The sequence below is a fragment of the Lonchura striata genome, chromosome 6 (assembly GCF_046129695.1).
Source record: "Lonchura striata isolate bLonStr1 chromosome 6, bLonStr1.mat, whole genome shotgun sequence".
NCBI lineage: Eukaryota > Metazoa > Chordata > Aves > Passeriformes > Estrildidae > Lonchura > Lonchura striata.
In genome coordinates this window covers 31,778,797-31,802,739 of record NC_134608.1, presented here as the reverse complement: position 1 = coordinate 31,802,739, position 23,943 = coordinate 31,778,797, and positions in this window count along the sequence as shown.

The following is a 23,943-nucleotide window of genomic DNA, read 5'->3' as shown; positions in this document are numbered from 1 at the left end:
AATTGCCAATTTTTCAGAGATATGTTCCAAGGAAATGAGTGATAAATGGAGAAGTAAATGTAGCTGAGTCAATGAGTGATCTGACTGAAGAATGTTTATGCTTGGAAAAACAACAGAATGTTTACTTGTGATGAGAAACATCACTGGAGATAATAATGAATGCAGTTTGTATTAGTTACTCTATAAGAGAAATAACTTTCCAGTATTTTTCACTTCTTATTTTACTCTTCAATTATTCTCCTGTCTCCAAGTACCCTTTAAATAATATTGCTTGCAAAGCAAGCCAAAAAGCGGCTCTTGGCTCCAAAGAACTCTGAAGAATTTATAAGCTGTTTTTCCTCCTATCCTTGGAGCTACTCCCAGTGGAAGCCAAATCCATAAATCTGCAACTCAACACCAGGAATGACAAGTTAATCTTATCAGTGTTGTCAAGGTCTAATCCAGTGACCTTGGGCATAGGACATCTGACACATGGTGAACCACAACAGCTAATTCTATTTCAATTTCAATGAAAGCCCTTTTAGATTATTTTTTCTTACCTGTTGTTATACTGAGTTATAGTTCCAAAGACACAGTGAGAACTTTCAGTCCAGACTAAAATTCAAGTCCCTACAAAGCCCCTGGTAAGCAACATAGTTCAACAAAGTAGGTGGTAGGCAAGTCTTCAGAGATGCAGGTATTTGTTCCAGATAATCAGTATTCAAAAGCTGAGATGTCAAAGTAATCTGCAAATGTGCTCTCTAAATATCTCAGTTCCAGACACCTTTTTGGAAATTTCTTCTACTGAGGCTAAGGACTATCTAGGAGCCATATTTCATGTAATATATCAGTCCCTCTGCTTTGGAGCAGAAACAGGAGAGAGCATGGCTAAATTTATTAAGAGAGTCAAAGAAATGCCAAGCACTTGCAAACATTGTTGAATGTTCAAGACATTTCAATCCAATTGGCCAGTCTGGAGAAAAAATATTCATATAATTTCTGTCAGAAACAAAGAAGGCAAATAAGTTACCAGTAACATTATGAGGATGAACATTTGGTCACTTACACATGCTCTCAGACATACTTCTCCATATTTCATGTCAAGTATGAGGAAAACCTCAGATCAATCCTGTGGAAGCAAAACAATACTTCCTTCTTTCCATGATGCTGTCTGGAAGCGACAATAAAATGAGTTTCATGTTTATGATGTGAAATCCTGGACCTGCTCAAATTTAAGGCCTGTCTCCTGCTGACTCTAACAGAGACAATACTTTATCTATGAAAAGCTGTGAAAGAGCTGAAGAACCTGAGAGGAGAAAGGAGTCAGGCTCTCAGTGTACATAGCAGGTGTCTACTACATGTCCTAAATGTGTCTGTGGCTCTTTGCTGCTTAATGAAAAAAACATGGCAGTGAACTTCTTACCTCTAATATCTTCCTTGGAAAATGCTAGCTCTGTCAAGAATCAAGGTCCTGATCTTGATGAGAAGACATGGCTTGCCTGATCATAGAGCAGGGGAGAATCCTTCCATAGCAGCTGCATTACATGAAAGAAAAAATGCAATTACTTGGTAATCATGTCTTGTTGCATATATATCAAGAATAGCTCTGGATGGCTGTGACTAAGAATACTGTTAAAGCCAAGTACATATACTGCTTTGTTCTCTTGTCTATTGCAAAGTGAATCTTCTTCTCTGATGCCTCCCTAGATCTCATTAATGTTTCAGCATACACAATCTAGTTTTGAGTTATTTCAGTAAAAACTGTAATTGAATTTAAAAGCACAATACTTTCTTATCTTTAAATAACAGAATCAGAGAATGGTTTGGGTTGAAAGGACCTTTACAGATCATCTAGCCAGCTCCCCTACTATGGGCATAATTATGGATACAGTCTTTCCATTTTCCATTTTATTTGTTTTTTAAATATATTACTGTATATATTCTTGAAAGTAAACAACTGCAAATTCAATTGCAAATTCTAAGGGGAGGTCATAAACTTAAGACACTAGTCACAGTGGACAAATGAAATGTTCCAGCAAAGTATGTCACTTGCCCGGAATATTTGCAGAATTGTTCGGAAAACAGAGAAAAATTTCATTTCTTTTCATGTCTTGATACATGATTGTGTAACAATATCTGGTTTTTAGACTGTTCTTTATAAAAGGTAAGTATAAGTAACTTAGATGTATTACAGAAGACATCTAACAAAAGAGCAATAGACTTAAAATATATCTATTTATCCTATTCTAGTCACATTGACTTAATAAGAAAATTTTGAAGTATGTTGAAATCCCCCAGGGTTCTCAATTCATTGAGCTTAGCATTGTAACTTGCCTAGAGTGCATTTGTATATCCAGGAGAGAAATCACTGAGGATAGAAGACTACTTCTTCCACCACAGAACATCTGTGCCTATGCTAGATTTAAAGTGAAGGAATTAATTTTGGTATTTCCAGCATCAGCAAGCAATTGCTATCTAAATATTCTTTCCTCTTATCACAGCTTCTCATATCTAATTATGTGAGGAAAAACATGGATTAATTTCCTCTGAGCTGCAAGACAGGCTATGCATTCAGGAAAACAGGAGCAATAAATTCAGCAGAAATAGTGGTATGTAGAACAGAACTGAAATAAAAAGTGTTTCAAAAAAAGTGTTTCATTGCTGTATTCATCTCTCCTGCCAAAAAGTTCCTGTATGATCCAGAGATCAATGAGTGTTAAGAGACCCTTTCTGGTCTAGGTTGCTGAGATTTTATGTTTAGCCAGTGCCAACTTAAACTTCTGAAGTCATTCTGCAACTTAATGACAAAAGATATAATTGCACATAATTTTAGCATCTTTTTTTTTTTTTTTCCATACAAAGGAACAAAAATTCAGTTGTGAATAAACAACTCTATTAGGCATCTTCATTAATGAAAAGGTCATGATATGGGCAGCCAGAATCTTCCAAATTCAAGTGCATGAGGTGTTCTACCTACATCTTATTCCTTCACAATATCATACTATGTGGGGTGTGACAGAACAACTGCATATCTGTGTCCTGTTGAAATGCTAAGGAGTCACCAAAAATCATTTTTGCTTAATACTAGGCAATAAGTTTAGTATCAGATTTGGAAAAATAATCTTATCCCTAAATTTAGCCCATCTGTCTCTGCTTTTCTGCAACTCCAGTTTTCAGCTTCTCCAGTTGAGCCAAGCCATCTCTAGTTCTGAATGAGTAGATAAGCAGCTGTCACATTTCCTTCTGCCATTCACGAGAAACAGGTGCATCCAGAACTGAAGCAGAATCTAAGTGCCAGATTTTATCTTCTCTCTGGATACACATTCATTGTAGCAAAAGTGCCACACACTGCTACTGACTGTGTTTATTACAGAAATGGCTTGACACAACAAGAGGAGCTCTTCACTGAGCTAAGCCAAACTTCCCATTTGCTACTTGTGAGTCAGAATTTTATCAACCCTACTTTTATTATGATCCCTTGATGCTGCACTATTAACAGGAGTTAACAAGTAATGGAAAACTATTATGACCATTAAAGTATGAAGAGGAATTGTAGCCAACTCATGCTTATGCATATTCCAGAAACCAGAATACACATTTTTTCCAGTTCACAAACACTTGAGAAAGGAATTTTGGCCCTGGCATTCTTGGGAAAAATCAAATGCCTGAAGGACACTTAGTTCCAGCTATGGTGAAGTTTTTTTCTTGGTTTCAAAAGGCAAACCAGGCAAAGATATTGACAGATGCAATTTTAGAAGAAAAAAAAAAAAAAAAAAAAAAAAGGCAAAAAACAAAACAAAACACATTTTATTAATGTTTTGAAAAACACACATTTCAGGTTACTTATTTTCAGGCTAATACTGAAGCCATTTTTCTAAACTTGCCCAGGAAAACTTATTGAAGTCAATAGAAGTTTTGCTCAGTGAGGACTGCAGGATTTGTTTCTAAGAGCCATTAAAATAATGTGTTTATTACTGAAGCAGTAGCAAAATAAACAGTCACTATGAATCATCAAAAATAACAGTTTCCTTTAAAGACTAGAAATTCAGGCATATAATTCCATCAGATCTGTGTGGACTTGGATAGAGTGGTCTTTGGCAGACATTTGGATAACCTACAAGAAAAAGAAGAGGGAAAGAATGAACTTCTCATTTGAGGTAAGACCAGTGCTGTAACTCTAAGTGTGAGGGGATATTAAGGACAGAGGGAAGTTTCTGCCAGGATGCAGACAGTGTGGATTTCTGGAAGGAAACATGTTTTCACCAAAAGAAAAGGGAAAAAATAAACAAGGTGGAAAAAGAAGCCAACACTTTCCACTGAAAGAAAGAAAAATTATTAAAGGGAATGAAGACGAAAAGAAGAGCTGCTTTGCAGACTCGTCACTTCCTATTGCCCTTTTTGTTTGATGGACTCAAAATCATGGATTTACTTTTTACTTCTGTATTTAAAGATTATACTAATTTGCTCTTCTTTATTCATGTGCTTGCTTCTAAATTCTGCTTGTTTTCACGTTTTTATTGCCTTTCCTCCCATTAAAAGATCATGTATGGATACGGATTTTATATAGAAGAGATCTTAAAATATTTCTTTTACTTTCCAGCCCTCTCAAGAGACTCAAGAGATAAAGATGAGTGTTAGAAGTAAACCATATTCTAGCAAATGGTCTACTTTGTCTGATATTTAGTGTCTGATATCTGGCAGTTTAAAGATGCATTTGAGGAAAGCACTGAAACTCCAATTCTTTGACAGCATACCCAGAAGAAAATGCATTTTCTAATATTTGTTTATTTACCAAAGTTCTTTCCTCTGATTTATTTGTTACACTGGCATATGTTAACTTGTCCTCTTTATTTGCTGAGTCCCTGATTTATGACTGGGGCTGCTAGACTTCATCACTATACAGTACAGATAGTCAGGTAATAATTTGCTTTGTTTCTTGTGTCTCCTACATGCCTTGTTTAGGAAAGCATCAAAATTCTGGCCCACATATGTTCTATTGTAAACAGGCAAAGTTCAAAAACATTCCTTTGCCAATGCCATTTAAAATAAATATATAAATATAAAAACACTGGAATAAAAGTAACTTATAGAAGTCAAATCAGCTACCAAAGTTCAAAAAGCAAATACACAAAGTGTGTTTGTCTTCATAGACTCGGTGCTTGAGACTTGTAGACTCATGGAATATTTTGAGTTGGAAGGGACCCACAACAATCATCAGGTCCAACCCTTGAACTCTCATGTTATTTTTTAAATATTATTAAAAGCACCACAGGTTTCTTCCATAGCCTTACATGCAATCTCTAAGAGCAATCACATTTCAAATTATAAATTCAGAAAATGTATCTGCATTATATTTTCATTAAAAACTATACATCAAGTTTCATATGCAGAGGATATCAACTTGTGTTCAATCACTGATATGCAAATGAGAGATCTGACACATTCCCAGGAGATTTAATCTGGGCAAGTATTTCTAGAGCTAAGAAAAGTGCAGAAGCCAGAATACTGAACTCAAAGCCTCTCTGCTTGAGGACCCATCTGCCCTTTAAGTAGTACATTAATAGGGTGCATGCTCATTGAAGCAACCGTGAGATAGAAGGTATATCAAAATATGGAATATTAGATTTCAGACATTCTTAGTACTGTCAAAGTAGTCAGCTTAGGTTACATAGTCCTTCACTGACAATTTAGTGTAATAATTTCAGTGTGTTTTTAAGATATACAGTGTGTTTCTTTGGAAGCCACACTCTCAGTAATACATTATTTTTGGAATTTTTCCTACCTGAACTGCAATATCAGTGAGAGGCGAACACAGAAAACAAGTTCTTGTATTTAGAAAAGCACCAGGCCTAAACCCAGAGTACCAGTGTAACTACACAAGATTTGTGGCAAATGTGCTTATTTTGGGGATATGGCCTCAAACCAGCCTGTGTGCATGTATCAAAATGCTACACAGCTGACCTTGTGCATTATCTCACAGACACTTACAAAGCTCAACTTTGAAACAAAAATTCATGTGCTAGAATGAATTCCTATTTTCCAGTAGAGGCAGATTTCAGTGATGAATACTGTAGCTGGTTCAGAAAGGGGATATAGGTAATTGAGAAAGACACTGACTATGGTAGCTTCCTAAAAGAAACTCTCTGGGCATTATATCCTGTCTAGAATTCCCTACAATTTATTCACATCAAGAAAAACAGTGTAATTTCAAGGTGGTGAATGGGTTTTCTGTCCTTACAACAACATTCTTTTTAATAACTATTTTATCATGACCAGTGAGAAGCATTCTTAAGCCAAATGTGGTCCTGTTTTTGAGCAAACAGAAATACTTGTTTCTTAGATGCAGGATGTAAATCAGATAGTCCTCACACAAGAAGATCCAATTGTTCTGTGACTGCAACATTCTTCTGATATGAAAGTGTTCTGTCCTTGCATCAAATCAGGCAAACAAGGACTCCACTTCTATTTTCCACTTCCTAGTATTGTCTATTGACTTACTGACTGTTCCAAGAAAGACATGTCACTCCTTGGAGCACTTACACTCCTTCACTGAATTTCTGTCACTCAAAATATATAAAAGTTCAAATAAAAGGCCAACGACAAATACTTGCCTCATAAAGAGTAGAAAGATTCAAAAAGACTTAGCTGCCATTACACAGAACAAACATTTCCTAATCAGCTCTTTTCAGAGGACAATACCAGCCTTCAAAAAGTCTAAGCTTAAGGCAGAGAGAAAATGTTGGTCAGTTGAATAAGTTTCTCCATAGGGCCACTATCAGTTCTTCAATGTAAAATGAATACAAGTGGACTCAGAAGTGAAGTCAGATCTGCCACAAAACAGAAGATGCTCAATTGAGTATTATCAATCTCACAACTATAAGTTGTTTACTGGGGGAGCTTGAGGACTGAGCACAAACATTAATTTCTTTATGAAAGTGCAATACCCAAATAATTGAAAAAAAAAAAAAAAAAAAAGGGGTCCCTTTCTGGCCTTCAAAGTCCAGACTTGCTCTGAAGAGCTGAGAAGAAGAGCATTCTGTCCTGGTCCTTCTATGGTGACAACTTTCTAATACCTTTTTTATAGGTATAAGTTTTGCCCTCTGGAAAAGTCACTACTGCATAAATGCTGTTGGGCGGTTTGACAGTTTTATTGCTGCTGTGAATTGTCATTACTGGTTTCAAATAATAGTTCCAAATTATTCACAGATTTATTTATTATATAATAATCATGAAAATGTGGATTGATTTTGAGCCAGTTCTGGGGAATAGCAGCCAATCATTATTAAATTTAATCTTCATTCCTTGAAGACTATTGGGTGTGCAGACCACTAGATTCTTTGACTGAATGAATGCAAAATTAAGTGTATCAAATATTCATAATTTCACAGTAGTGAAGATTAGCTTTAAATTTACTTTATTTGCAAAATTACTAGTGATATTTCAAGCAGCAGAATTTTCAAGGCAAAGGGACCACAAAACTTTAATTTGAAGTGTAAGTTAGACAACTATGATATTACTCAGTTATTTCTAGAATCAGATTTGACCTACCACATCTAAATTCAGATGAGGATTCATAAGTCCAGCACTTGAGAGTTTGAAATCAAGCATTTTGTGAATGGTATGTTTAAAAGATTTGGGTCAGTCATTATGATCTGAAGGAGAGTTTTTAAACATTTTCACCAAAACAACACAATTAAATAAACAAACAAAAAACCCAAATAAACGACCACAAGAAAACCCTGCAATTTTGGGCCTCAGTTATTTTGATTTTGTTTGCATTTTAAATGAAATCAATACTTGTTTGCATGAAGTCTAATGTTCACTTCCTTTTGCATTATAATGTAATATCTACTGCTATCTACTGGTAACATTGTACCAATAAAAACCTTCCTGACACTACCTCATCCCCTGTAAATGACAGGCAGTGACCTGGACACCATTTCCCTAAGGAATGTGAGCCAATTTTAAATCATGAAATCACGTGACAGCTTTTCAAAATACTTCCAAAGAGGTAAATAAATCCCAATTGTCTATCACTTCAATTCTAGACCTTTAATGCTTTGTGTTGCTTATCTGAACAGAACAAAAATTTTGGAAGCCATTAAGAGAGTAACTATGTAGCAAAGGCACAGAGTATTGCTGAGATTTAAGGGCAACTTCTGTCTGCTACTTAGCTGGTTCTCTGGGGATGAGAGGGCCAACATGAACAATGCTCAGCATCATCACTGTCTATTTTGATTTAAGGGCATAAAGGCTGTACAATGAGACACCCTCTCCTAACCACTGTCAGGATATATTTATTTACAGCTGGAATGATAATTACATGGATGGCTCTTTTAAGATGAAATATGGTTCTTCCTTTTCACTTTAAAGTAAGGGTGATCATACTAAATCTGTTATTACAAGTGGTGTTTTCTTTTTCGTGATACTATATAAGACTGCCAGCCTGCCAGCTCAGCAAAGATATCAACAAGCACTTGCTTTGTTGACCAGACAAATACAAGTGCATTTCAGTTTAAAAACTTCAGCATTTCAAATACATTCTTCTTAAGCAAAAGAATACACTTTTCCAAAGGAAGGACCACTACTTGTGCAAGTTCTTTATACTTAACTTTACTATCTGGCTTTCCAACATTATTTTAATGCACTAAGACCAGATCTATTAATATAAACCAGGAATTACTTCCATGTGTTTCCATACAAAATATTCTCTCTTCTCATGTTTAATAAATTTCCTGTTTCAAGAGATGTAAACTCCTTGCTTCCCCTTTCTTTTCTTTTTATCACTTTCTGTCTCCTTTCACACCTTTTCATCCTTTTTTCCTTTTCCTGCCTCCTTCTTTCTTTTCAACTTTCCTTTTATCGTCTACTTCTCATTTTCTTCTTTTCACTTTCTTCCATGCTATGCCCTTTTATCTCTCTTCCATTTAAAAAAAATACTATGCAAGGGTGTAAGTATATGTATAAAATAAAAATTTTAAAATTTCATTAACAGATTATTTCTGGAGGGTTCATCCTTTTAGAGTTCTTCTTTAGAACACATTGTTGCTGTCCACCATGATTTAAGAAAGTTGAGAAGTAAAACTAGAAAAATGGTATTAGCAAAATATAGAGATATGAAGGCTCAAGTTAACATCCAAACAAACATACACAATAAATAAAATCCTAGTATACATAGTTCCAAGTTCACTATAAATATTTCACACTCTTCCTGTCAAATAAAAGTTGATATTCAACAGTGATGAATCTCTGTGCTTAATGTCTTGAAGATATTAATGCTTTCTTACAAAATTTTATTTTGTCTTATTGTTAGTGTTCCGGAACACACATAATCATGGGATATGATTGTATGGAGGTGCTTTTATTGAGAGCTCTGGGAATCAGGGGTACCAACCCAAATCTGACTCCGATATGGCTATCAAGCTGAATGTATTTTATATTCTATCGTTATATAACTTACATATTAATTATTAGACTTATATTGTTCTACTGTATACATTGACATCAGTTTCTCGTGATGTTTCTTAGGTCCCTGACCACAGTTTCTCATGATTATTCTTACGATTAAACAGTAATTATATTTAATTACTAAACAATCATCACATCTAACAATTATATCATTTATCATGTGCTTGCTACACAGGTGCAGTTCTAGTAAGGTACAAAGTCTTCCTGTACTCAGGGTATTTATTTTCTTTTCAGGGCCTACTAAGCTTAATTTTCCTTTTAACCCTAAATCCCCATGACTTTAAAACCCTTTTACTATCATTATGTCTTGTAGTGTAGATAGTTATCCAGACATCATGGGGTAACTTTGAAGTCAGTTTCTTGAGCATACAAGGCAAAGTCAAAAGCCTGGCTGCTGAAAAAAACACTTTAGAACTCACAATTTTGATACAGAAAAACAGACAAGAAACAAAGTAAAACTCGTTGTAATGCATTTTTGTGCAAGTGTATAAACTAATCATCATGCAGAATTGATTTGAAATAATTTCACAACACCTGATACCCATTCTGGGTAATTAGACAATGCAGAGGGACACTAGATTTTGCAAATTCCCAGTTGTATATGTTTTAGCTTGAGAGGCCATTTGCATGCAAGCAGTCCTAAGTACATCTTAACATGAAAACATCACACAGTTCTATTTTTAAACAAGGCATTTCCATTCCTTTGTATGACTAAAAATTCTGAAATCTGAGGAGAAAACAAACCAGCAGTTGGCTACGGTGTGACGAAGTCACTGTTATTTAAATGCTTAAATAGCATCCTGTGGTGCTGCTGGTCAGTGGCATCTGGCTGGCACCCCGCACTGAACCAAAGGCACCTCTGAGAGGGGAAGCACTGTAACGAGGCACCACCTGTAAAGAGCAAATTTTAAATGAAGACATAAACTTCATCTTCCAAGTAAAAAGGGAGATGTCTGTAGAAGAAAATGGCTCATTTGTAAACTACACAAACCATATGGCTGCTCAGGACTGAATATAGTCAGATTCTGGTCCATACCATAAGAAATGCAGGAGCAAGATGATTTAACCTCTCAGTTAAAAGCAAAACGTAACATTTAATGTGAAATTGAGATATTGCATGAGATGGCTTCATATTCTAGGACCCTCTAAAGTGTATTGTGTGTTGCTATTCCTGACTAAAATTTATCTGTCAGTTTTCTCAAGTATTTTCTCCATAAATCTCATATTTAGATTTAACAATAAAACAAACAAAAAAAATCCCATTAAATACCTAGATAATATCAATCTATATTGATACAAAACTCTTCAAAACAATACAAAACTCTTCACCTTAGGGACATTGTCTGCTGGTCAGATTAAAACTTCAGGATGTGTATTATCATTACATGTCTCCTTTAGGACTTCAGTAATCACTTCAATTTTGTGTCAGACATGCCTATTTAGTGATTTTATACAATGTTTGCCAGAAGTAAAATAGCACAATACATCAAGGTATGAAGAAAAAAGTATATGGATCCTTTAATTAATAAATACAGGAATGCAGCCATGCAAAACCTATTGCAATCAAAGACCACTTCCATATAGGATCACTCCTTATATATCTTTGGGAAAATAAAAAATACACATTTAGAAATTACATACTTAGAAATTGTCATGGAAACAAACTAAAGAAAAAGAAACATCCCACAAAACCTTCTGAACTTTGTTAACAAAAAATAAAATGAGCTAAACTATTTTATCCATAAACACAAATAATTTTACTCATGTTTCTGCCATGTGCAAGTCTGAAGATCAGTCCTCTTATACCAACCTAAACAAAAGGACCCAGAGGGAGGCATCAAGCCACCTCTCTGCTTCATTGACTGAGGCCACACCTGTGGCTGGCCAACTTTTCTGTACAAATTTTAACATCCTCAAGTCTGGTCTAATTTATACCATTTGGTGAAGTTCCACAGTAGCTGCTTTTGTGACCATAGCTGACAGGGGCTCAGAAAAGCATCAGTCATGGCTCCAAGCTGACACAGGCACCAAGACAGAATACAACTTTCCTGGCTCTTTGCTAGAAAGCATCCCACCCACAATTCTAGAAAAATATCAGGTATCAGAGTGGTGAAAAGTATTCCTGATGGCAATATTTCTGGAGTTTTCTATTTTAGCTTGTTTACAAACCTATACAAGCAATTACAGTCTGCATTAAATATGTTCATTAACATGAAGACAGGTAAAATGTACACTGTTAAAAATAAAAGGGCTGGATCCTGAAACAGGAGGAGGAAAGTTTAAAAATATTTTTTGTATTTTTCTTTCACAATGTGCAACACTGAAATTTCAGCTTGCTATTTATTTAACATTATTTCTATCATCTGTGTTCTATGAAAATGATGTCTGTGTACCATTAAATGGATCTTACTTTTCTACAGAGATGTAAATATACAATACAATTATAGGATTTCTTCTGTCATACTTTACACCTTTTTTACTTGTGCCCACTAGGTAGTGATTTTCTCTCATACCCATGGATTACTCTCTTTCAAATCCATCATTCCCAACTACTCATTTGGTGGAGCACAAAAAGCTTTTTCAATCACTCCTTTTTGCTGACCATGCACATGAGGTTGTGGAACTCAGCCCTGTCAACACAAGAGATTTGTTTTGGTACAGTTTTATTGTAAACTTGAAATAGTGCAGTTATGACCTTAAATGAAGATGTTTTGCTTTCAATACCACAAAACTTTTTGAAGTTTTGTTTGCATCACATGGGAAGAGCTCAAAGTTAAAGTAAGCAAATGCTTATTCTCTAATAAAAGTGTTCATGTAGGAGATTATATCCATCCATCATTTCAAATTATTTGTCTCCTCTCCCAACAAAGTCCTAGACAATGACGTGCTCCATGCAGTAATAGAAGCAGCATCCACATGACAGGTCTCAATGCTGCTTTAATTGGTTCAGATAACATGGTTTTCTTTTAAATAGCATGCCTCTATTTTTTTGTCAATTTTAAAAAGAAAATATAACCTTTCAGATTAAATCCTACTATGACTATAAGTAATTGAGTGACTAAGAACCCTTCAAAATCTTGTTATAAAGACTTAGTAAGCCCTAGACTCTGGTAAAATTTATGTAGTAAATAATTTCTAATATTGTGCTTCCCAGATGCATTCTTTTTACTTTCAGTCATCTAAGGAACAATAGCATCACATGCCATGGTACTCAGTTAACAGTCCAAAGAGCCACTTCTGCAAAAAAAAAATGCACAGACAGGTACTTGGATAGTAGAAAATTAAAGAAAAGCTTTGTAGGGGAATATTCGGGTCCAAAAACATCAGATTTTTCCCACTCAATAGGGAAAAAAGCCACTTGTCCAAAAAATGCAAATGAAAACTTGATTTCCTTAGGATTTCAGTGACAGAATTATAACTCAGTCACAGAGCCCTATAAGGAGTGATGGATGGATTATTTCCACGTACATTGAGGAGCTTAAAAATACTTAAATTAATTAGATCTGCAAACATTTGCACTATTTTTCTCTTTCATCTGATCCTTGTGCTCTGAAAACTCCATTTTCTGCTTTTGTTTCAATCTATAAAATATGGGGATGAACAATGTTAGTTCATAATTTGAAAAATGCTCATATTTCTTTTTAAAGGAAAAATTTCAGTTAATAAGAGTTAAAATACTACTAGAAATGCAATTTTAACTCTAGGAAAAGGTGGGTATCTGCTGCTGACATGAATGCTAAGCAAGCAAGTACCCATCTTTAAGAGCTTAGGTGAGAGTACAAGCCAATACTTTTATGTAACACTAGTAAACAACCAGTCAAAAATCTTTTGCTCATCAGGCAACCACAAAATCCTTTTCTTAGAGCTGTCTTTTCTCAGTACTTGACTATTACATGGTTAAACAAAGATACTAAACTAATTTTTGGTACCTCCACGTATCTTCAGAAAGCCTTTTTGCTTTTAAATCATACTGCCTCATATAACTGAGAACAGGGTGGAGCAAATGGGAATTCCATATTTTCTAAGCAATAGAATTCCACATGACAATTCTAAGTTATCACTTAGCTGACAAGACAGTCTTTGAGTTCTAATTCCTTCATTCCACTTAGACAACCCCTAACATTATATTCTTATTATACATTTATCACAGGACAATTCTGTAGCATTTTTCATTAAAGGATATCTGGAAAATGAAAAAGCAGATAGAAACAGCACTGGAGTGAATTGCTATGACACCAAAACCCATAATTACTTAAGGAATCATAGAATATCCTAAGCTGGAAGCGACCCACAAGGATCCATTGAAGTCCACCTCCCGGCCCTACACAGGACAACTCCAAGAATTACAGTGTGCCTGAGAGCCCAAATGTTTATTGAACTCTGTCAGGCTGGTGCTGTGACCACTTCCCTGTGGAGCCTGTTTCAGTCACCAAACACCCTCTGGGTGAAGAACCTTTTCCTAATATCTAACATAAACATCCCCTGACATAACTACAGGCCATTCCCTCAGGTCCTGTCACTGGGCACCACAGAGAAGAGATTGGTGCCTGCCCCTCTGCTTCCCCACATGAGGAAGCTGGAGACAGTTTTGAAGTCTTCCCTCAGTCTTATCCTGGATGAACAGACCAAGTGACCTCAGCCACCTACCATATGTCTTCTCCTCTAGACTCTTCCCCATCTTCATCCATCCTTCATGTCCTCTTCTGGACTCTCTAAAAAGTCAGTGTTCTTCTTATACTTAGGCCAAAAGTGCCCCCAGCACTCGAGGTGACGCCCCACCAGAGCAGAGCAGAGGGGACAATTCCCTCCCTTGCCTGGCTGGTGATGCTGTGCCTGATGCACCTCAGGACAGGGTTGGCCCACCCAGTTGCCAGGGCACTGCTGACTCATGTTTAGCTTGCCACAGACCAGGACCAAAACAATACCACATGGGCAAAAAATTAAATAGGAGGAAAATGAGGGATAACAAAGACTTAAGAATACCAAGAATAAATTAGTAACATGCAAGACATTTCTTTTAATTGGTTTGTTTCCCCTAGTGTGTCAGTTCCTCTACATCAGAAGAAAGACAGGATATATATCTGGTGAGCTCAAGTTCCATTATGAACCCACCTGGAGGGTGTTTCACCAAAATGAGAGTTCATTTTGGAATCATCAGAATGAGAGTTCTCTAGCAGATAATACTTCATACACACAACACTGCTTATTTGTTTCACAAAACTGCTGATATGTTTTACAGTCCACTGCTAAACTTAGCAAGATGGCTTTCATTTCTATCACACAGGAGGTTGCTTTTGTCTCATCTTTATGCAGGTTCAACCCATTGTAATACAATATTCTGGGACTAGAATAGTATTTCTACAAATTGATGTTATTGCTGAGAATTTCCACTGATACCTGAAATTTCATTCATTTTTAGGGTAAGTATCATGTCTTTAGCAGTGTTAGCAAAAGGGTATCTTAGTCCACAAACAGAGTGACCAACACTTCTAAAAAAAGTCATTTCCCCACTGAAGGAAAAAGTGTGTGCTCTTGGAAATAGGCCTAGTTTTTGCACCTTCTGGTTCTCTAAACAATAAAGAAAAAGCCCATTTCCTTCATTTGCATAAGCAGAGTATCTCTTTAGCAGCTGATTTTTCCTAGTATATTGTTCATCTAAGCAAAAAATGATCACTAAATAAATTAATTGTACCTCTTTCCCTTCATCTGCATGTTGCTCCTAAAATGTCCCATTTTTTTGATCAGTGCTATTTGGATGAATGTGTTTGCACAGCTTTGGCAAACCAGTGTGCGTTTTTTCCTTTTCATGCTGAAGGGAATAATTTATTTCAAAGAGTTAAACAGCCATAGGGACCCTTGAGATGTTCTACATCCTCTAGCTGTGGTATGCACTCTGCTAAGCTTTGAAAGATACCCTATGCAGCAGCCCCTTCGAGGATATGGCTATGTAAACCATGCAGTTTCTTTTCCTACCTATACTAAAGGCCTAGTGTCTCCAGGAAAAAAAACCCTAATGATTCCTGTAATTGGAAAAAATTACTGCTAGAAAAAATCAACAACAGGAAATGACTGAAATGGATAGGTAATCCAAACACGTGCCTGAAATTCCATCATTCATAATATAATTGGTACAAATATTCTCAAGAAAGCTCCACTGTTAGTCACACATACCATTGTTTACATTGTTGTGATGCTTAGATTAACACAGATATAACTGTTCCTTAAGCCTGGGACATTTGTGGCATGGCATAAGTCAACACCCTGTCACATATCTATTTATCTTGCTGCCTTTTAAAACAGAAGAGGGAGTCAGCAACAAAGATGCACATCCTATATGTCCTGAAGTCCCAGAGCTGCATGGGTTTCTCCTGGAAGCTGGGATCATTAAGTGAAACATGCTGTGAAATAAGCCCTTTAAACACAATAGCCAAATTATTTTCTCATTCACTAACTGTAGCCCAAGAATCTTTACTCTGGCATCATTCCTCTTTCTCAGAAAATAGAAATTAATAACATCCCTCATGTCACCATGTGTGATGGCTCTGTGTAACTTCATATTGTGATCTCTCCCATTCAGTATATACTTACAGCCACTTAAACACAGCAAAATATTTTGTTAAGTGTGTGTGCAGGAAAGATCTAATTTGGACAAAGTATATTAAACCTCACGTTTCCATAACTGATTTACTTAGCATTCACTTCTGAAAATGAGGACTTGTCAGGCCAGCGGATCTCTGCTTCTTCATTTAAAAGCAGACAACTTTTCACAACCCCATTTCACTAACTACAAAATATCAGAACTTTTTACTCACTTCTAAAAGGCTCTTTGGAAAGTTATCAGCTTTATCTTGACAGAAAAAAGGAATATTTAAATCTTCCAGTTCAGACTCTTTTCTTAACAGTCTTCTGGTTCACTGTAAGTTCTGATACCCATTTTTGTTGTGCATGTAAGTGTTATATCACTGTAACAGAGAAAAAGTGAGTCAAGGAATGAAAACCAATCAAGAATGAAGGTAAACAGCATGGGGAAAACAGATTCCTAAACGGTTTTTTCCTGGCAGGAAAATGCAGGCATAGGTTGTGTGAAGGGTAGTGGGAATCAAGGAATTGAGTGATCTATCTGCTTCAACTGAAGAAAAGATTTCTGGATGTAAGACATTTGCTGTTATTGGAAGATGAACAGAAGGGACAGAATACAGAACCTCTAAAAAATGAATTGACCCAAAGGAGACTGAAACACAGCGCTCCAAATAATTTAGAAAAAACAACACTGAGGGCAAACATTTCCTTTATATAACTTGGCAGGCCAGAGCTAAAAAATGAAATGTGGATCTCTATTACTTGGCAACATCAAATGGCCAAAATTGGCCTTCTGTGAATAATATGCAAAGCAACTGTGTATTTTAATTCAATTTATCAGAACAATTATGAAAAGAAAGATCTTCTACTCTGCCAAATTTTAAATTGTTTTTCTGATCTGTTTTCTTGGGGGTTTTGTTATTGTTGTAGATTTTTTTAAATTTTAGTGAATATTGCATATCAATCACTAACAATTAGTTTTCTATTTCAAAATATCATTCAAACAACATAAAATTCACAGCAAAATGCTCAGAATGTTCAGGATGTCTTTTAGCAATTTTGCAGAAAGAGTACATAATTCCATTCTTTTCCTTGAAGTTCATCATGCACTAAATGCACTTAAATAAACAACATTTAAGGAAAAAGGTTACTACTGAATTTTGATACAGAGAGTTAAAAGCACATTTTAAAGAAAAACCATAGTGTCCCTCAAAGACCAACTCAAAATTTATAATATACAATCTTTTCTTTCTTTGGGCTTTTCTTAGTAAAAGAGAAGTTTGTAAAAGAAGATAATTATTTGTGAAATTATTGGAGAAGAAAATGACATGTCAAACAACCTTCTACATTAATTGCTTAGTAAATTTCTACCTTCTTTTTCACCACATTTATTTCTACAAAATATTTATTTCAATTTTTAGTTTAGTCAAAAGAGCTTTACAAGGTTGATGATTTTTTTATGATGAACAATAGGAAAGAGAGATGAGTAAAAGATGCTATTTCTGCCTCTCCTCTGAATGATATTTTATCTAAAAATCTTCTTTTCAGTGACAAGTATTATTCAATTATGAGAGCAAAAGCCCACAGATTTAAACAGAGCAACAATTAGCAGATTTTATGATCTGAGACATGCAGGCTTCTGAAGAAGCACCAATTTTTATTATAAGATCTAGGAATTTGTGTTGTTCTACTAGGCTTAATTGCTTCATTATCCAATTATAAAACGTCTTGTTTAATCTGTGTTTCCTTTACCATTCCTTTGGACCAGATGATTGCATTGAAGCTCTCAAGATTTATCAGCTACAGGTAGCAAATCCTGACAAATATTAACCTTAAAGAAAGCTTGATATAAAATTCTGGCCTTTGCAACTCAAAGGAAAGAAACTAAAGGTACACAGGCTGAAAAGAATTGAAAGTGTGTCAAGTCATCAAAATAAGGCCATTTTTAGAACCATCAAAATAAGGCCATTTTTAGGACCTATTGATCAGGAAACTATATACTAATTCCTGCAGCTTTGCATCAGGTGTGAAGAAAGTCTTGGAAAAGAGAAGATGGAATAACAGTAAACCACATCTTGAATCAAAGACAGCCAACATGGTCTCAGGAAGGGAAGGGCATGCATGCCTCACTTAGTTGCTGGAATTGTTTGAGCCTGTGGCGGCCAATAAAAACATGAGGAATGCTGGCGATACTGTGCACCTGGATTTTCAGAAAATACTTGCTAGAATTCCTAACTGAGATTACTGTCTAATGTGCAAAGCCATAGTCTAATTTCAAAAGGGCAAAGGTGCCCTCACAGAAGAAAAAGGCTTGAGCAGGAAACAAGACAAGCCCCTCTAAATTGCAGGGAGGTTTCTGATGTTAAGACCTGGCCTTATTAATAAGCTTACAAATGCACTGTGAGATGAAATAAATATGTACCTACTCTTGGAAAGAATGAATTATGATGTATCTTGAGGACAAATAGAACATTATCTTTTATTTAATATGAAGGCTTATTAATAATAAAATTGTCATTTTGCTAATTTTATAAAAGCAAAAAGTAAATTTCAGCATTAAAGATTATCACCTCAAGGGGCACAGCTGTAATATCACACACAAAGCCACTACAAAACTTTCTAGAAATACAGGCTTGAACAGAGCAACAAAGTTGCACTCAAGAGCCTCTGGGGAAAAAAATGTTAAGAGTAACTGTGAAGCTGCAAATAAATAAATTGTCAATTTAGCTGCAGAACTGAACAGAAAAAAAATCCAAATTTGGGTTGATCTAAAATGAAAGTGCAAAAAAAAAAAAAAAAAAAAAAAAAAGTAAAAAAAGAAGTTAAGGACTAGGAAAACAAACTGACTCAATTCTTCAATGCTGCATTTCCAAATAGTAGTAAAAAAGTGAAGGCACAAAGTTATTAAATACAAAAACTGGCAAAAAATCTCTTTTATCTACTGTGTGCAATTGAAAGCAATCACTTAGAATTAAAAAAAAAAAAAACACATGTGCCCTGCCATTTTCCTAGTCCCTAGAAGTCTGACTTGAATAAATGCACTAGAAAGGTTTTTTTTTCCTATACCACTGAATATATTTTTTCTTCCTTTGAAATTATTCTCTCTTAAAAAATGTATTTACATATTTATTTAATTGGGGTGAAGGGGGAAGTATTTCCTACTCAGTAGAGAAACACCCCAATCCCTGATTTAATCATTATTTTATACCAAGAAAATTTAGTTAATTTAACACTAACACCACTAGATTAAACAGAAGTCTTTCTTTAAATCAGAAAAATGTGAGGATTCTGTGAAAACATCTTCAACAAAGAGGATATTTTGTTGTCTAGTGAACAACAGCCTTCAAGCACTCAGACTCTTATGTATCATAACCCCTACTGGTCCAATTAAATTCCAGGCAAATTCAGGGAATCACTTCACAGTGAGTCACTTCACAGATTTCATCTCTCTGGTTATCATAAACCATATCTACTCTCATTTTCCCAGTACAGAGAAGATGAAACTCAAAGTGTAAAGTATTAGTTTTAACAGATTGATCAAGAGGTATGAATTTTAAAGATGAATCATAAAAATAATTGCTTGATTTTTTCAAAATCACATGAATTTTTTATCAATGTGTAAAATGAAGTCATGGTATCATGGTGATAGCCAGAGACAATTGTATAATAGATGAAATAACTTTTATTCTGCAATATTTTTGGAGATAATAAATTGAATTGTCCTGTACTAATTTTTGTAAGGTAAAACATCTCTTTGATTCATCAAAGAAACAAAATACTTTTGTTTCTAAAATGAAGTCCTTTCTTAAAAAACCTCCCAACAACACTCATAAGGCTTAATCCTGTAAAATAAGTAGAGGTAACACAGGGGAGACACAGCCCTCCTTGGATTAAGTGAATGGATTAAACTAATGAATGAAGGACAAGTTGATTTTCTGGGCACCACCGAAAATACTGGTAACAATGGCATGGTATTTTGCAGAACAGAGAAATGCAGTCACCCATACATCACAAAGTGATACGTTTGCTATTTGTTCATAATAAATCACAAATTAATGTAATCTTGTACCATAATTATAATACTATACTTTAGAAAGGCATGATACTGTGATAATTTAGACACTAATTTAAGTAGTAAGAACCCTGCCAAACTCTATAATTTTAGAGCATCAGGTCAACAAAAGCAAAAATGGCAAGATATGATTTTGAAAGGTTTCGAAAAACCTCAGTGGAATAGTTGTGAATCCAGATTTCATTTAATACAAACCACTAAAGCCTGAGGAGAAGGGGAGTTCCTTAGGATGGCCCTGGTTTTGGCATGGTGCTTGGTGTTTGAACAAGACAATTGGAATATGTGTTTTCCTGTAACAAACACGACATTGGCACAAATTTTGAAGACAGAAAAAAAACAGACACCACATTTGGGGTCCATATCTCACTGGCTGGTATAATGGGATCAGACAAGGGATCATGGTTTGAATCAATCTTTACAATACATGGCAAACTGTGCCTACGCATGAACGAATATAGCAGAGTTAATTAAAAAATCTGCTTGCTAAACTTTGCATATTTTGTTCTTTATTTTATACGTATTTATCATTTAAAAGGTTCCTTTGTGCCATGTAATGTGGATGTAGATAGAGAAGGAAGTTTGTTTTGTTTAATTTGCTGTGGTAAAACAACTCTAAGTGTATGTCTGCTTCAAAAGCAGACTATTGTCACTATTGCTACGATTACTAATGATGGTGAAATGCCCTGGATTTATATGAGGAATATGGCACTGGAATCAGCAGTATTTACAAAAGTACATAATTATTTTTAGAGATGATCCACACAAGTCCACTTCAAGAACCACTGGATTACAAAACCTGAGTCTTCACTATATTCTGACATTCAAAGGTACTAAGCACAAACCTCCTGAGAAGATCCAGTGTCACACCTGCTCACAGATTTTGTTGTTAAAAGTTTTTAAAAGCAAGTAATAAATTAAGAATACCCCTACAGAGCATTCAGTGTGTTTCGTGTAGTTTGAAAGGATAGGAAAAGGTCAAAAATTTAAAAAAAATCATAAATTTTCTACAAAGTTCCCTCTAAAGTTAGCAACTTAATTTAGAAGCACTGAACAAATAACTGAATTACAGAAAGACATGTAACAGCTAGAAGTCATAAAGAATAAAATTAAAATACAAATTTGTAAAAGTCATAAACCCCATAAGATTTGAGGAAATGTAATGAAACTGTGTCAGCAGAGATTTAGATTGGATATTAGGCAGAAGTTCTTCACCCAGAAGGTGGCTGGGCACTGGAACAGGCCCTGAGGGAAATGATCACAGCACCAGCCTGACAGAGTTGAGGAAGCATTTGGAGAATGCTCTCAGGCACATGGTGTGATTCTTGGGGTTCTCCTGTACAGGGCCAGAAGCTGGACTCAGTTATCATTGTGGATCGGTTCCAAATCAGGGCATTCTGTGATTGCATTCACTGATTCCTTTTGTCTGAATTAAGACACAAATCCTATCTTGAAGTTAAATACATATATATGTATAATGTGTGATATGGATATTGTCACCCTGATTCTTAAGACTTCCTAAAGCCTTCTGAGTTTACATTCCTTTGGAGAACTTTCCCACACAATTTCTGTAAACAACATATTGTTTACATTCTTTTATGGGGGTGGAGAACACTTGATGTACTGGTGGTTTGTCCAATGTCTTTGGAGAGGTGGCCCATTCACTCTCCAATCCAATGTCACCCTTGGGAAGGTATAAAAGACAGAGTCAAATAATAAACAGCCTTTTTTACCTTGCAAGCAGCAAGTAGTCCGCGTTGTGCTTTCACGTGTCCCACAGCAACAGGATATGACATGATTTGACCTCATTACTTACCCCTTATTTCAGAGGTAATTATTTAGTACTTCTGAAAGTGCCTTCATCACAAGCGCAGTTGTTTGGACAGGCTTCTTAAAGGTGAGGTGCAGGGAGCCAACATCCAGTAACAGAACTGCTCTGAGAGGCCTAAAGTCCCAAAATTACTCTTTCAACTCAGCAAATCCACCAGTTCAGATATGCCCCATCTCCGTTTTCCATTTTATGCAGTCAATGAACACAGTTCTTACTGTGCTTGAGGCAGGGAGCATACTACATCTGAAATACTTTCAAATACAGTCATCACCTTTTTGCAAAGAGAATTGTTCAGCTTTTGAGACAACTAAAAAGCCCTGAATTACCTTTTCTGCACCCTTGGCTTCTGTGTAAGAATAAGTAGGATTGACACAAAAAACCTCTGCTAAGCATTAATCTCCTGTTGACAGAACTGTCATACTCAGTCAAGTACATTCAATGCAGATAACAATTTGGACTCTATAAAATACCAATGTTGATAGTTACAATTTTTAGCTGTCAGATTTTATTCCTCTACCAGAAAACTGTTTTCTACTAAAAATGTTAAGTGGTTCTCTGAACTATAAATAGAAAAAAGTGAAACAGGAAGATACCATGGACAAAGCTGCAATTACAGAAGGTTCTGGTGACAACAGCAAGCTCTGGAACCTTGCCCTTCTGGTTAATTACGATGTCATCATCCGCTCAATGCTCAGTGTTTATAGGGCTTTACTTCAGGCCCTATCATTTATTCTATATATTAACATCTAGAACTATAACCATGATACAACCTAGTCATTGGAAAAGGCCACAAACCCTGCTATGGTATACCTCAATGCCAGTGCTGCAGCTTTACTGCATCTGAGACAGAACCACAAATAAAACATGGGTTTTAAAACTGAGGAAAGTCAGAAAAGCACTGCTAAGTACAGGTACTTTGAAGTAACCAGTAGCTCTGTACTTCTTGTGCTGTGCAATTTAAAAAGTGTCTGAAAAGGGTGCAAAGGGTGCTAATTAATTAACTAACACATATCCACTCCACAGCAGGCAACTCATCTTACTGGAGATATTTCTCATTTAGAATATTAAAAGGTATGGACTGAGGCTTCTATTTCTTTTTTCCCATGTTCAAAACCAGAAACAGATGTGGAATATCTGTTTATGATTTCTACTGCAGTGTATAGATCAGGAGGAACTCCACTAAGTAAAGACAGATTACATATAAATTATTTGCCTTGTAAATATTTCAGAGGATGTGGAATTAGAGGCCTGTAAGTTGTTTCAGACCACAAGATCTCCCTCTCTCTCTCTAATGTCTCAATAACAAACCTCTCATCTCTATTTCCAAAACGGAAGACATTATTCCCAGTCAGACCTAACCCTGCCCAGAAGCAAACAAATGTTTTTAAAGCTTAAAAAGCATGGCTTTTTTCTTCAAAGTCTCCCATGACTGTGTTAGCTAGCCCATTGCTAGAGAAAATGGTATTTAAAAAGAAAAGAATAGTACTGGAAAGTTAAGTTCTTGCATTTGATAGCATATTAGTTACTGCCCTTGAGATTCTTTCACTTCAGATCCAAGATCTTGAAGATGCCATATTGTGACTTGCTCTATACTATAAACTAGCAAACCTCTAAGTAATATTTTAGCAATAGCAAATCCACAGGAAAACCTCTCAACACCAATATATATATATATATTGTTCATATTCAGGCTGATATGGGTATAATTTTTAAAAGTCTAGGTATGCACTTAAATAAATGTATTGATGCAAAAGCATATCTCTGCCTGTGCATAGACAGGACATTGTTTTTCCCTCCCACCTTTCGAAATTTACACTTGAAATATTTTAAAACTCCCTCTTGAAATTTACACTTCAAATATTTTTAAACTATTATATCAGGAGTGAAGACCTGAAAAGGTGGTTTCTCCTCAGGTGTTTCCCACTTGATACTTGGCCGGGCAGTCAGAGGAAAGGCGCTCGGGCTACTTTGTACAGCCCTGTCCGAGCCAGCTGCGCCGAGAGCCGCCCCTGGGCGC